Raw genomic sequence first — 16798 nt, forward strand, 5'->3', positions numbered from 1 at the left:
ACCAAAAATTATGATTCAAAACGAAAGCAAAAGAAAGGCATTTTAGGACATACCAGGAGTCAAAGAGTGTGGTTTCAATAATTTTTAAAGGAAATTCTGCAACCAAATAGTAAACATGATAGAGGAAAGATTAGGACAGAAGAAACTGTGCTAAGCAAATAATTCAGGAAATCAAAGATTAAGTCTAAGTAAACTCCACATAATAGCAACATGAGAGTTGAAGAAAGTAAGAATGCACTCAAGTTCTTATTTAATTTAGCAAAAAGAAATGCATACAGAGCAATACCAAAGTCACTGTGCATTTGCTGCTTTTGTCATGAAGAGGCAGAACCCACTGCCATTCGTTTGAATGTAGGGCTGGCCTCTTAAGGCTCAGAGAATGTGGCAGCTGTGATCTTGTGCGACCTCTGAGGCTAATTCTTAAAAGGTCTTGCAGCTTTGTCTTTTGGAACCTTAAGATGACTATGCTGGAAAGAGTCTGCAATTAAATGATGCCGTGGAGGCAAGGCCCAGTGAAACTGCCACTCCAGCCAAAACCTTATAACATGTAAGACAGGCCATCTGAGAAAGTCCAGTCCTGACTTAGTCACTAGCTAACTGTAGCCACCTGAGTGAGCCCAGGCAAGACCAGTAGGAGAACTTCCTTGCTCACCTAGAATTGTGAGAAATTTAAAATCCACTACTTAAGCCACTGAGATTTATGATGACATGATAAGTAATACTGGTACAACTGTAGAAAGAGGAAATAAGGATAAAGAAAAAAAATGAACTTACATTTTTTTAAATTATAGGATTAAAAAATTAGATTTTACATACTGAATTATCATGTAAAGATATAATTCATTAACTGCATTACTGATATTCTACTTATGTACTACACTATAAACCAGGTGTTAATGAAAGTATAAAGATGAATAAAAACCTGACCTTTAATCCAATTTACAGTCTAAAAAGGAAGATCAAGACAAATGAACAAACTACAATAAAATGCAGCTTGAGATAAATAAGGTACGAAGAGCTCAAATAAAGAAGGCAGGTTTTCAAAGAAGGAACTTAATAGGCATATATAAATGGAGACACTATTCCATGTGCAGCAGAAGGACTTAGGTGGATAAAAGTCCGCCTATAATGCATTGATTTTATTAAGCTTTCATATTTAAAATTTTGTTTTAGGTTCAATAGATTTCTCAAAAACCTCCCTAGACGAGTTTTTGTATCATATGCAATTAAGATATTTGATAAGACACATCAAATCTCAAGCTGTTTTAAATAAACGATTCGTTTTTATCATTAGCTTTTCATATCAAATGCTAGTGTTAACAAAGATTAAAGACTAATGAAATCACTGGCACAGCACATATGGGGATTTAAAAATATGATTTATAAGTAAATTACTAGTGGCAATAAAAATAAAGTAAAATTGTTTAAGAATAGGCATTTAAAAATATTAACAAGGTCTGTTAAAAAGTATAGAATCTAGTAACAATCTGCTATCTTATTGAGTGGTTGTCTTTATTTTTAAAAATTAGTTTCAAGCATGGTTAGACATTTATATAGTTTATGAAATGATCCCCCTGATTATTCTGTCTTCTCTCTGCCTCTACACCTAGCCATTACATTACTGCTGACTGCTTTCCCTATGCTGTGGCTCCCCAGCCCCGTGACCATCTACCAACTACTAATTTGTATTTCTTTAACCTTTCACTACTTTCTCCCAGACCCCCAAACACTACTCCCCTCTGGCCATCACCAGATAGTCCTCTACATTTGTGAGTCTGTTTTCAATTAGTTTTTCTTTTTGTTCCTTAGATTCTGTATATAAGGGAAATTATATGGTATTTATCTTTCTGTCGGACTTATTTCTCTCAGCATAATAACCTCTAGGTCCATCTATGTGGCTGCAAATGGTAGGGTTTCATTTTTTCTAATGGCTGAGTAACATTCTATTGTATATATGAATCATAACTTTTTAATACAATTGTCTATTGATGGGCATTTAGGTTGCGTCTATATCTTGGCTATTGTGAATAGTGCTATCATGAGCATAGGAATGCATAGATCCTTACAAATTATTATTTTCGTTTTCTTTAGAAAAATACTCAGAAGTGCAATTGCTGGGTCAGAAAGTAGACTCATTTTTAATTTTATGAGTTACCACCAGACTGTTTTCCACAGTGGCTGTACCAATGCTAAATGAGTTTTCAGTGTCCTTAGACTTATACTAGCCTATCCAGCTGATAATAACCTAGAAGTTCTGTATTAAACATTTTAAAAGTTCTGCGTTAGACTTCTATTTAAATTTTTAAAATTTCACTTGAAATTTGAAAGATTCTATTTAAAATTTAAAGTTTTGAAAGTATGCCCCATGGACTACTTCTAGTATGTCAAAAACGAGGTTCCTATGGTTAGTAAGTCTGGGCATGCTTCCTCTTAAAGATGCCTAAAAACCTTGTTATTTAAAGTTTGGCAGCATTACAGATCTTGTAAGAAATGCAGAATTTCAAGCCTCACCTCAAACCTATTGAATCAGAATCTTCATGTAAATAAGATTCCCAGTGTCCTGTACATACCTTCAAGTTTGAGAAGCAGTGGTGTAGAGCATTTTAAGACTTTGAAAAATATTTAAGTAAATAAAACTGCTGAATCTCATCTAACTCAATATCTTATACTTATTGGATCTCCCTACTCATTTTTTTGAGGGCCACCTATTAACATTCTGAGGAATATACTTTGGGAAACCCAAAATATAATCATCATCATTATTAATGAGTATAAGTAGCTAGAAAGAGGTATTGTTCCATCCTTCACAATTAAGATTTGGCTCTCTCCAGCTTTTCCAATGACGTCAGTCGATTAAAAAAAAAATTAAGTACTTTTAAGAAAATGGTATAGAAAATTTTAAGGTTTTTTTCAATAAAGACTCCTGCCAACAAAATTAAGCATTGTGTTTTGTCTGTAAGTTGGGTACCAATTTCTTGGAAAACTTTCTAAATGAAGGATTTTCCAGAAAAAGAAGCCACCCTGCTCCAGGTCAGGTGCAATTTTTAACAAGATTTTCCTTCATTGGAAATAGACTAGGTAAATGGTACATACTGGTACTTTGGTTGGAGAGATCAAATCTCTATCTGAGATACATAAGAATTTGCCTGAAACATGTCCAGTTAGGACAGATTTTAATCTATAAGGTACTTTACTGAAAAGCACAGGCAATAAAGGAAAAGTGTACTTAAATCGCAGTAGCATCAAAAACACCGATTTTAAACATATATAAAGTCACTTTCAAGAACACTAATTTAAGCAATGATGCATCTAATGATTTCTAATTTCATAAGTAGCTCTTTAGAGTAAAAGGAAAAATTCTAGATATAAAAAGGCATTAAAAAATTAAGGAGGTATTTTAATGACTAATAATAATCCTTTCTCTGTCCCTGTCTTCAGCAAGTTAGAGAAGTGATAGTTATCTTTCAGTCTCCTTTATTCACTTTAGATTCTGTATGCTTAATAGCATATTCTGTTTTCAAGAAGATCAACACGTTTTTCACATTCAACATCTCCAAATAGCTTTCTCAAGAAAGCATAAGAAGAAATATCAACCATCACAAAGCTTTTAGGATTTTGTTCACCACAGAGGGAACATGCAGGGAACTATATTGTCATTTCTTATTCACTGTTCTGTATTTCCAAATCATACACTCTCAGTTCAGTGAGAGTAGGGACAATTTTCATCTGGATTACCACTGTATTTTCAGCATTGATAAAAATTCCTGAAGCACAGTAGGTGTTCAAAAGAGTTTGTTTAGTGAACGAATGAAACAAACTGAGGGAAGAAGGACAACAAATATGTGTTGCCATTGAAATAACATTCTTATCCTGGGTAATGTGAAAATTCAGAACCATCAAGATGCTAAAGAAGCTTATAGTCCAGTAACCAAGAAATAAAAATAGTGTGATAAAAGTAACAGTAAAGATACATAAAACATAACATTATCAGAGAATCGCTGGAGGAGACAGGAATTACTGCAAAGACAGAGAGATGTAAACCATCGCAATATACTGCATTCGGAGAATGCCAATAGTATAAACTTGAGGTAGAAAGGAGGAAGGAAAAAGAAAGAAAACTGGTGATGAGAAGATGAAGGAACCAAGAAGACAGGGACAGAGAGGGAAGGCCTAATATGATGGTGAGAATTGAGGTGAAGAATTCAAAAGAGGCAGATACCACTGCCCCAGTGAAGGTGGTAATGTGATCGAGAGTTAGATAACATTGATAAGGAGCAGAAAAGAGTAAAAGCCAGAGTAGTGGTAAACACATGAAAGGCATAAAGGCAACTGTGGGAAAAAAAGAGCAACTTTATTTAAGAAGACTTCAAAAACCAAATGAACAACAACAACACATCCTGCAAACCCTGTAAAAGAAAACAATTATTCTTCTATCCCTCATGTGCCAAGTCCCTGGGGATACAATGATGACTATAATCCTGGGAAACCTTGTCCTTCATTGTCTACATGGTCTGCTTAAGGAGACTACAAAGAAGTCCTCGAGTATCATGACCCATTTTGCTTCAATATCCTCAAAGGGCACCTCCAGATACAGTGAGCTGCTCAAAACCCAAAGAAAAAGAAAATAGGGCTGCTCCCAGGAGAAGACATTTAGAAATATCAATAAAATAAGGATAATATTGGACATGGATGGTAATAAACTAAGAATCAGTAAATGTATTCTCCTAAAGAACTATATAAAATAATCAAGGAGAAGACTGTAACATTCAGAGCAGAATATAATTATGACCCATCATGCATAATTACCATCAGAACTAGAGAGGGGAACAGTCATTATGAAGCATAATAGGAAAGGAAAATCTAGATTCCAGCCCTATTTGAGGAAGCTGAAAAAGTGAAATTTTCCCTGCACAATCTTTTTCTATAAAGGACAGAGATAATCCTGAACTGAAACCTCTCCTGAAACTATCTCTTTACCTTTGACAGGATTCTAGGTTCAAAAGTTACTCTATTGCTGGAAGAGAGAAGCATGTTTGGCAACTATGAACATTTTTGTAATTATGAATTAAAAAATTAGCGCTCTGGTTTACATACTAGTCCTAGTTCTTAGAATTGTAAAGCTGAGGACAAGATTAAGACTGCAGCAGCTCCAAAGCTCTGGGATGTGACTTTTGGGGGGCCTCATCTCTACCACTAGTTGTTCTTTCAGACCACAATCTGAGGGCCACTCATTCCAATTCAGAAATTTAAGAATGGGTTAACACAAAACTGTGACAAATGAAAAGATTAGTCATCATGAGTAAGATACATCTAATAGTCACTCTAGAACAGGGTGGAAACAGCTACATACTTACAGAGCTGCCCATGAAGGTTTTACATGCCAACTGTTCCGCAAATCTCTACCACTGCTGTGGTCATGCACTGCGTTGCCACCACATGCATGTAAATTAAATGTAATCCTTTCCATATTCACTAGTTTAAATCAACTCCTGAATAACTATGTCTTAATTCTGGGGTATTGTTTATATCTAATAATTGGCTTAAAAATTTTACCTCGAAAAACAGTGCATTTAATTATCCAAAGAACAATCTCAAAACCTCTTCAAGATAACATGGTTAGTATCCCTTACATGATATCTAGAAAGAACCTAGACAATTATCTTTACTTTTCACATTTTAAAATAAACCCTGTCTCCACTAAAATTTACAGTGCTTTGTGTTTTTAGTCATCACCTCAAGTATAGATGCATATAAATGCACATATAATACAGAACTGTCTTCAAATTTGCAATGAGCAACCAGAAAATTATTTAAGATGTAATCCATACCATACCAATTCTATTGGCTTGAATATTACTAATTTTTATGACTAAATATGCTTTATTCAAAAAAATTTTAAACACTCAATAGGACTGATTCAGAGTGGGTTATCTATTATGACTAGCTTGCATTTACATATGCTCCTATTTCACTTGTTAAAGTTAAGTGGCATGTCATAGAGGAAAGGCAAATAAATGTTTTCTGTATGGAAACATAAACAAAAATAAAATTACAAAACAGAAATGTTTCACTTTGAAAATGTCTTCCTAACTGGTCTTGGGTGCGCCTCTCTCTCTCTCTTTCTCATAAATACAATTAGTCATTGCTTTCCAGAAGGAAATTCAGTCAGGTGACACAGTGAACTGAGCAAGTATTATTCATCAGATAAATAATATATTAAATTTTTCAAAGTTACAGCAAACTCTCCAATTTACTCATTTCTTCCAAAGGACAGAACATTTGTTTGTTTTGGAGTGCTAGTAAGTTTTAGCATTCAAATAAAATTGTGTATCTGAAATTAACCAAAAAGTTCACTTTTGATGAACAGACTACAGTATGGATGCAAAATAAAGTCAACTTAAAGGGTTGGAGAAAAGGTTCTGATGAGTGGTGACATCGCAGAGGACTCCAATGTGGGTTTCATAGACCTCTGCATGTTCCTCTTCCCTACATTTCTCTCAAGGCTTCTCTCTCAATTTACTCTGGGTCACAAGGGTCTTCCTTGACCACTCTGTGGTCTTTTGGAACAACAGGAATCAATTCCTGGACTTTGAAGGATGAAGACTAAGTACAGGAACAGTGGAGGTAGATGAAGTAGTATATAGATCACTAAAGAAATTAGAAGCAAAAGTTAGGTAGAAATTTGGAAGGTTTCTGTGTGCAACTGCTGGCCATCCTTGCTAGCAGTAGTTCCCTCTCAACATAGCCCCCTGTTGCAATTTTCACGCCTAGATCAGCTGTTTGAGGCTGGGGAAATAGAATCAGCCCCTTCACCTGCTCCCTCCCAGAGCTCCAGCCCAGTACTTCCTGCTGTTTCCAGAGCACAGCCACTCTATCTCCTGTAATTTCAAACTCCACAAGCGAGTATAAAGGCAAGCTCACAGGCTCCTGCTTCATTAAACCATTTCTTCCTTCTACACACACATATTGCGTATGTGCCTCATCCTTAGAAGGCGCTACTCAATGTGTTCTGAAATTGCCTTTCTTCTTTTCGGATGACTCATTCCTCTAGTCCCACCTAATCTAGTTAAAGTCTTAACCATACACAATGCTCATTTTCATCCCCCTTTATCTGCTCCTTAAAATGTTCCTTCATCTATTTAGACTTAAGTTTATTGAAACCAGAATCCTTGTCTTCTATGTCTGTATTTTCTAACTCACATGCTAGGGCATTTCATACAATACCTGCTGACAGAACGGGTTGTATTATGGAATGAGCTGAAAACAGAAATTGGCACTATATTGCTGCACTTACTGAAAAAATGTTTAATATATTGGATGGCTCATATTCAAAGAACCACTGAACAAACTTCTTCTCTAAAGAAGTCTTTTGTTTAGTAGTTGGCACTAAGAATGTCAGAAAGAATCAGATTTCATTTTCAATCTTCCTAGTTAGGTAACTTGTTTCTCTTTAGGTGAGGGCTTTGACTTTTTTTTTTTTTTTTTAAAGGAAGAACTTAGAAAAATAACCACAAATCAAGGAAGCCACATTCCATTAGCAGGAGATAATGCAACTTATGTCATGATGTGGTCACACTGGTATTTCTAAATTCTCAGCTGCAGATCTAATGTATAACTAAAGTGTATTTTTAATGAGGCCCAACAAATCAGACCTGTGATTTCCATGATAATCTAGAAAGCTGTTATCAAAGTCTTGATTATGTCTCAATATACAGAAACATCACTGGGTCAGATTAATTGAGCAGGAAAATGAAAGAAATGGATTATTCCATATTCTAACAACATTTTTATTATTGTTGCTAATAAAAATATAGATATTATTGCCTTACTTTAATGAAAAGATCAAAAGCAGCATTTAGTGATTCTACAACAGTGTAGTAAAATAGCTCAAAGATTAACATTGTTTACATCTCTTAAAATTTAGTTACTTTTTTTGCTTAATACTTTTATTTAGAGCACAAAGATAACTTCAGTCTATCAAACTGAACTGATTAAATTCAAAATCTATCAGAATCTAAATTAGTGAGACATGACCAAATCTCAAAAAGTGTTTTGAGTTTAAAATATTGTACCCTAGATACATTTCTGTGCCATTTTATTTTGAGAGGGGGTACCAGGAGAGCCTTGCCTTTATTAATCTGAAGATCATAAATTGTGATTTGAAGTTTACTAATAAAGTGATAAGGATATGCTCATATTTCTCTTAGATACTGCAGAGAACCTACTTACGCCCTCTGAAGGGTGGAACATTCAGTAATAAAGGATGGCATTACAGAGAATAAATAAGTAATGGCTGATAAATATTTAGAACCCTGGCAGTACAAAGAAAGAGAACACATGTTGGACAACTTTCCACAGCCACCCCAGCATCTCTCTACAATTAAGGTAGTAGTGTGAATATAAAATTTTGATGCCCAATCAGCCTACTAGGATTATAAAGGTTGTGTCAAAAATACCATCTGTCCACATGGAAGTGTATACCCTCACAACTCATAAGAATTATGACAATATATATAATCTTGAACATCCGAGGTACCATGACAAATAAGACATTTAATTTAACATTTGGTGAAGATGGAGCAAGCTGGCACTTTGATGGGGTAGAAAAAGGCACTGAAAAGGCAATCTGCTGGTTTTTAGCCTAACAAATTCTCTGCTCTTTCTGAGACTACTCTGAGAGCAGCTGGATTGATCTCTCAGTTATCTACCTATATGTCGACTATAATCAACACAAAACACATTCAAGAATTGTCAGCGGGAACTAGGAATTGCCTAGGACAGGGGTCCCCAAAATCCGCGCTATGGACTGGTCCACGGGGACCTGTAGGAACTGGGCCGCACATCAGCAGGTGTGTGGCAAATCAGGAACAAAGCTTCATTTGTATTTGCAGCCATTCATCAGCACCAGCATCACCGCCTCGGCTCCACCTCAGATCATCAGGCATTAGATTCTCATAGGAGGAGCACTGGTTCCTGGTACCAAAAAGGTTGAGGATTGCTGGTTCTAGGACATGCAGTGGTTTCTAACCACTTTCTCTCAATAACATCTTTATTTCTATTTTCAATGTCTCATATGGAATATCTAAAAAATAAAATGCTCTGTGGGTAGGGAAAAAAGGCAGCAGTGCCCCTCTGGGCAAGCACAACAAGCAGAAGTGGAGGAAGACTACTGGGGATGGAGCCAGGAAGTTTTCAGTTGAGGATGAAGATCATGTGGAGAGCTCTGGGCTCGCATTACCCTGCAGTAGCAATTGGCATCAAAGATTTAGAGAGCTTCTACTAGTGGTTCATATTCAAGAAAGTCTATGGACTCCAAGGCCCCGAACATCACTTTCTTATCGACTGCCTAATACAATGTATTTCCTCTGCTCTTTTGATATCTATGAGAGAAGCAAGGAAGCCAGTTTAAAGAAGACATCATTTTTAGATTCAATGAGCTGATGGTCACAAAAGAACTGAGAAATACTAAACTAACCAGGATGACAAAAGTCTGTTCCTCTATCAAGACCTACAATTCATTCCCCCAAGAAAAAGAGTTTTCAAATGAAGCAATTTAAGCAAGAGTTGAAGCCAGGAAAGTGTCGGATGAAACAAACATACCTTAGTTAGGTGGGATAGTCTCACGTTGCCATAACTGGGTCCCAGTTTCACTGTACCCTGCTGATCTTCACCACCGTGATACCTAAACCAGCTGGCTTCCAATTTGCTTTCGACTAACAGCTGCCACGAACAGGTACTGAAATTACATCGCAACAAAGCCACTTCAGTAACAGCATCGACTCTTTTTCATACCTTCACAGTGGTCAGTCACACAGAAAGAAACACTGAGAAACACAGGTCTCTCCCTAGACTCGAACTCATGCATTCTGATTCAATATGTGGCACCAATCATTGATGGTATTTATTGGTATTGGTATTTGTGATGTCAATCAACATATCTGCAGCACTGCAGAATACATGGATCATGATGAATGTATAGAATACAAGAACACTCAAGTGCTGGACATGTCACCTCGGCCTACAAAGCAAAACAACAATAACAACAACAACAACAACAAAAACAGTCTATGGCTGGATGGAACAGGCTTTATGTAGACCAGGGGCATGACTCAGCCGTTTCCCACCCCTGACATTCTACGATTCCAACCTGTAATTCGTAAGAGACAAAATAGCAAGAGCATCTCACAAGACTATGTCCTCTAAAGTGAGTGCAACCATGAAGAATGACCATAAACTAAATATGGTACTTTGGGAAAACTTATCAGTCTTTTATTAATAACCACTTTTGATTTATGTTCCCTGGTCAAAAGTAAAATATTTTAACCAGAAGTTGGCTGGTCTGCCCTACGAGTACACAAGATGAAATTACAGGAACTTCTTGACAATGCTTTGCATGAGCACTTTAGTCAAAGGGCATAGGGAAGAGCTTCACTCCAATATTCCTTTCCTATTGTCTTCGGAGTTTTAGAATTATTCCAATTTATAAAGTTTTATGTAAAAGTTAACAACAAATAAACAAGTAAAATTTTTGAATAATTATGTCAATTCTTAAGCAGATTTCAAAAATAATCACAAAACAAACAGTATGAAACAGTAGAAAATCTATTGCTAAGGAAGCCCTTATACCAAATATAAGATTAGTCAGGAGGCACTTCTATCAGAAACGCCTGAGGTCACCAACACACATCAAAACATTTTTGTGGCTAAATCAAAAAACACTTGAAGACTAATAAAAACGACAGCTTCACAGAATTCTAGAAACAGAAGGATCTTAAAGCTCATTTACTTAACTGGTTTTCCAAATTCTTTATTTTCTTAACACCCTTTTTTTCCTAAATAAACTTGAGAATAACTCCAAACATTAAAAAACCAGGCAGGAGCTACTCCTCCTGCATCTTCTTCATCTTCTCAATCCCACCAGCCTGGAAGCTCTGCTGAGGAAAATAATTTACCATCAAGGATCAGCGACTTTCAATTGCATCCTGACACCAAAGCAACAGAATCCAAAACGAGTTGGTCACCAACTAATTCGAAAGCACTTTCTTCATATATAAAACCTGTTAAAAAGTCCAATTTCACAGTACAGCTTTGACAAGAAAAGTTCAGATTATTTTCCAAATGTTTCAATGTTTCAGAAAATAAGACTTCCACCCTGCAGTTGAAGGATGTGCCTCCTGAGTATTTCAGAGGTCTTCTCCACAAGAGTGATGCTGGCAGAGAAGTAGGCCATAGCCACGCCTCATGCCCCCTTGCCCCACACCTGAACATCAGGGACAACAGCACTCTAACCCTCTCCCAACTACCTCTGGTCTTGCTGGCATGCTCCCTTTCCAGGACTTTATCCCTTACCTCATTCCGCTGAGTCACTTCAACTGAGAGAACTCCTTGATGTTGACAAACCTCCTCCAAGTCATCCCATGGCCCTCATCCTTTTGTCCTTACCCGCCCTTTCTTTTCTATTTTAACACTTATCAATACCTGATCTGTTTGTCTAACCCCCATCCCCATCTCATACATAAGTTTCATGAGTACTACAGTACAGACTTTGTTCCCTAGTTTATCAAAAGCAACAATAGCTGGCGGCAGGCGGCAGGCAGCAGGGCGCAGGAGGAAGAATCTGGGCCTTGGTGAAACCCTCTGGTCATGATGACTATGATTCAGTTTTCTGATTCTTGACAACCTCCTAAGCTCCAGATGTTCCTAAGGGTTTGTCTTTGGTTTTCCTGTCAGATCTACTATTGGGGGTGGAGGTGGGGTAGGGGTGGAATTTTTAGGCTTTGATGCTCACTTCTAGGCCAACCACTAGAAATATGATTCTGGAGCCCTGAGCTCAGTTCCAATTTTCATGTTTCCTGACCATCAAGTGCCCCACCCAGCTGCTCGAACAGTATGCCCACAACCGAATTCCCAAATCTCTGTGGCTTATGGAATACCTTTCTTTATAGTGTCTTAAGCCATTTAAAATAGTTATCTAATTCACTCATATCTTCATGAAGTAAGCAAGAGCAATACAGAAATGCTTCATAAGCTAGAGTCCATGAAATCATGTCATCGGCACAGGACAGGAATAGAAATTCCTCTTAATTTCCGCCTGAAAACACTATTAAGCTTTTCTGTCCATTTTCTTGTGTGGAAGAAGACTGTGAATATCAATTGGAATCGGTTGTTTGACAATCTACAATGTCTTTTAATCTGTTATAATAAAAAGGACAGCCATCAAAAATAAAGCTAAAACATCACTGAAATTGTAGTAAAATAATTGAAACATGTAACATGACATAACTTTCAATGTATTCATTATTCTGAGGATTATTGTAATAAATTTGGTTAGAATGCAGTCATAAAGAATTGGAAATCCCTGTGAATTTATAAGAAGGATATAAAATATCTCACTTGCTATCCACTCATATTCCAGGTTAGCTAATAGTTTGTTTAAAAAACATATTTAAGAAGATGGTAAGACCAGCTTGAATAATGAACCCAAATCATCCCCAAAAGGAACTTCTTTAAAGTTAATACTACCTATGCCAGCAATTAAGTATTATTAACATGTAAGAGAAAAGTTAAGGCTTAATTTTATGTTTATCTTCCACTCTTGCTAGTAGAAAGGCTAAATTATCAGTGAAATAACTATCCCTCAGGAAGACAAGCAGAGAAGCAAAAAAATGATAAAATCATTAACCAGATAACTCAGATATTCAAAGTCAGAGCAGCGAAAGTTTTAAGGAGTAACTCCACTATGTTAGGGAAAAACAAACTATTTGTATATTCATTTGCTTATTCCAACATTTACTGAGTGTCCACTATGTATCAGGCACTGGGCCATGTGCTTAACAAAAACCTATTTATATTGAGTTTCTAATATAAAAGCAAAGTAAATAGTGTAAAAGTCATTGTAATGCTCCATTAACCACCTCCCAAATTATTAAAGAAAACTAATAAATGTACATTTGGTCATTTGCCAAGTCATACCCATCAAACTGTCATCATTATATACATTTAAATCAAAATAAGTAGAACGTAATCTCCTGAGAACAGCAAGAAAAATATGGCTTAAAAAAACAAAACAAAAACAAAAACAAAAAACCTAAATATAACTGTAAATTCTAAAAGCTATGGTAAACCTTAGTTCATACCTCTTCTATGTTCTCTTGTATCTCAAACTCATTATACTTAAAAACCTATCCCTCTACTGGGTATTTACCCCAAAGACTTGAAAACTCATATCCAAAAAGAAATTTGCACACCAATATTCATAATAGCATTATCCACAGTGGCCAGGACATGGAAGCAACCAAAGTGTCCTATGATAGATGACTGGCTAAAGAAATTGTGCCACATATATACAATGGACTATTACTCAGCCATAAGAGATGAAATATTGCCATTTGCAACAACATGGATGGACCTTGAGATAATCATGCTAAGCCAAATAAGCCAGACAGAAAAAGTTGAAAATTACATTATATTACTTATATGTGGGATATAAACCTAAAAGCAACAAATGAACAGTACGAACAGAGACTCATGCACATGGACTATAGACTAGTGGTTACCAGAGGGTAGAGGGTGGGGGAGGTAGACGGGATAAAGGGGGTCAAATATAAGGGGGTAGGGGGAGGGTGAAGTAGGTAAAGGGGATCAAATATATGGTAGCTGAAGGAAACTGGACTTTGGTAAATGCACAATATATAGATGTCAAATTATAATGTACACCTGACAATTATATAATTGTATTATCCAATGTTACTCCAATAAACTTAATAAAAAAAATTTTTTTTAATCATAAAAAAACCACGACTTACTAGAACCCTAACCAGTGGTCCTGAAAGTGTAGTCCAGCAGGATCGGTGACACGGCAGAGCTAGCGAACCAGACACTGAGGACACGCGCAGCGAGCTGTTTTTTGCGTCTCACAGCCCCTCCCAGTGATCTCTATACACCGAAGGCTGAGGACCACTGTCCCAAAATAACAAATTAGAAATCATATAATAAAACGAAGTGCTTTATAACTGTATACGTAAAGATGAAAACACAGTTTAGGTTCATATTTATGGAAAAGTTTGTAATAAAAATATTAAAGATCATAGTTTCTTCTTAACCTAAGGAATAATGCTGTACTTTTAGACTGCCAATAATTAACTAAAAATATTTCATTTATTGGACTTAGGATTAAATAGTTCTGAGAAAATGAATGGTATAAACTTTACCTTGCTGCTAAAACTTCCAATTAAAAAAAAAAAATAGTAGGTATTTAAAATACTTGGGAATGTCCAAATATTTAACAAAAAATTTCAATGAGATGTAAAATCTGACTTTTCAAAAGCATAGTTTAAAAATTTATAGTGTATCCCCATTAAGAAAATATGATTTGCTAAAATATTACTTCATTTATCAGAATATATCATTTTACAAACATTTACTTTATAAAATTACTTGCGGGACTTACTTTTAGTAGCAAGTTCCCTTAGCCATTGAAGTATTTGTTTATAAGTTGCCACAGTATTTTTGAATCCTAAGAGGAAAAAATTAGGGATAAAAGGAGAATCAAGGGAATATATAGCTGAAGTGTAACAGTCAACTACCAATTAAACAAGAAACAAATTAAAGATAAGGGACCACTGAAATTCCTTTTGACATATCTTCTACATGAGTTGACACACACCTATGAAATATCAGAAGCGTAGCACGTTTAGCTAATAACTTGGATATTGCTTATATCATCTGACAAATGTTGTTTCCAGAAGCTTTTCCAATTCCTTCACATGTGTTATGGCTCAAAGTTTTAATTAGGCTGAAGAATTCCTAGGAGGGGAGAGACAAACTGAATTTATGCAAAGCAGATGTGGATAGCAAAGCTAAGAGGTATAAGATAGGCCTCAAGTCTTTAACACTTCTTACCAAGAATTCCCACAGCATTCTTAAATATATAAATAGAAGACCACAGAGCAGAAAGTCTCAAGGATTTGTGCCAAAAGTGTATTTTAAAACAGAGAGAGCTTACTATTCTTTGCTTTTATGAATGTCTACTTCTATTCTTACAAAAACCATCTCTAACACACTATAGAGGTTTACCACATGTAAACAAATCTGTATCACAATCAGCACCTACTGGCATGTGAGGTAACACAACTCTGTGAGCCACATTTTGTCTCCAACTGCACCAAGTGCTTTTGGGTATTTCTCTAAAGGGTAGCGTTGTCTTGGAAATGTTTTATGTTTGACATGAGACTGCTGGGCTAAGGGGCTGGAGAGAAGTCCCATGGTAGCAGTTCTTCTGATAGAAGGGCCTGCAGTGAACCACATGAAAGCTGAGAGGGAAAAATAGTGCTGAAGGTTAGGGGTGGCGGGAAGATACTTCAACTGCAGACAAGGTGGGGCTTGGAGACAGGTAAGACGTCAGGAAAGAGTAGAGGCAGGAACTGAAGGTGAAGTTTTCTGTCACAGAATTTTAAAGGACTTGAAAGACAATTGAAGACTAAGGCTTCCAGATAGAGCACTAGCTTGGGAATAAGGGCTCTAGCTTCTCTGAATGGCTATTAGGGAGCCCCCACACTAGGAATGGGAAGGTACATCAATTTCGGAAGAGACCAGAACCTGAGTTTTTATGGATCCTAACCTAAAAAGGCAGCAATCTGGGTTTTAATGGACCAAAGGGTCTCTACTGTGTTCAGTCCAGTACCTTATTTCCAGAAACCATCATTAAGATATCTATAAGGTTACACCATCAGCCAATCTGGATTATCCCAGTTCCTAAAATATGTTTGTTCTTATGTATTCCCTAAGATCTTGGGGTTTCACTATCATAATCTTTTACATTCACATAGATGCTCAACTCCTCCTCACAAATACAGTTAAACGAAGCCAAATAAGTAGCTTTCATTTTACTCTATTTTACTTTGCTAACTGCTCTCAGCCCTCAGGAAACCTCAGTGAGACCGTTAAGCATGAGCAAATGCACTTTATGAATATTGTCCAGAACCTGCCCAATGCCAACAACCATGCTCCTGGATGGAGTGAATATTTGGGAAAGACCTGGAGTGATTACAAATTATCCTGTAATCTTAAAGATACTAAGGTAAGGACTAAAAAGTAAGTGGGAAAATTAAGGTCACAACCTGCTTTGGTCAAGAAAATTTACCTAGCCTACTATCTTCACAGTGATACTGTCCATGTGCTAAGAAGACAGTATGAAAATGAATATCAACACACTTTGGAGAGATGAGAATAATCATGCACCTTTCACAAAACTAATGAAACTCGGTTCTGCCCTCACCGAAGTGTTTAAGTCTTCCTCTTCAACAAAACACTTAACATCAGATGGCAAGACAGGAGTGGCAAAGTCCTGGAGCACAGCCAGTTCATCAGCACTGAAGGCACATTCACTCCATTTCAGCTGAGTTGGCTGGACATGTGCTGTGGATGGATGTGAGCAGGGAATGCGAGCAGCTGCTACATGAGAACCTCAACAGGGAGACTCGGCAGGGCAAGGAGGGAGAAATCTGTAAAGATGCACTAAAACACAGCTTTGAGTAATGAGGCATCTGTGGAATGCTGAGAAACAGAAGCACATAAACCAACCTGGCATGTAGCAATTAGAAATAAAATGGTGCATTTTAAGCAACATCAGTGGATACCCAGAAAAGCCAAAAAGGCAGAGGTGCATGGCAATGGTAAATGGTGGTTTTTTTTTGTCGTTGTCATTATTTTGTTTACTAAGTGAGAGGTTATCATTGGTAATGTTAGCCTCTTTGGTAACACATCTCAGAAAAATAGCCCACATGAGGCCACAGCCCAG

General features: G+C 36.6%; 1 protein-coding gene across 11 annotated transcripts in view; it reads right to left on the reverse strand.

Moving 5' to 3' along the window:
- Positions 1-16798, reverse strand: part of PKP4 (plakophilin 4) — a 215294-nt gene that overhangs the window by 156983 nt on the left and 41513 nt on the right. Inside the window, exon 2 of one of the 11 annotated variants that reach the window (XM_036236112.1) lies at positions 9601-9736. The exons of the other annotated variants lie outside the window; for them this stretch is intronic. The gene's annotated coding sequence lies outside the window, so the exon portion shown is untranslated. The remainder of the gene's footprint in view (positions 1-9600; positions 9737-16798) is intronic. 11 annotated transcript variants of the gene reach the window in all.

This window comes from Rousettus aegyptiacus, unplaced genomic scaffold, assembly GCF_014176215.1.
Source record: "Rousettus aegyptiacus isolate mRouAeg1 unplaced genomic scaffold, mRouAeg1.p scaffold_m13_p_2, whole genome shotgun sequence".
NCBI lineage: Eukaryota > Metazoa > Chordata > Mammalia > Chiroptera > Pteropodidae > Rousettus > Rousettus aegyptiacus.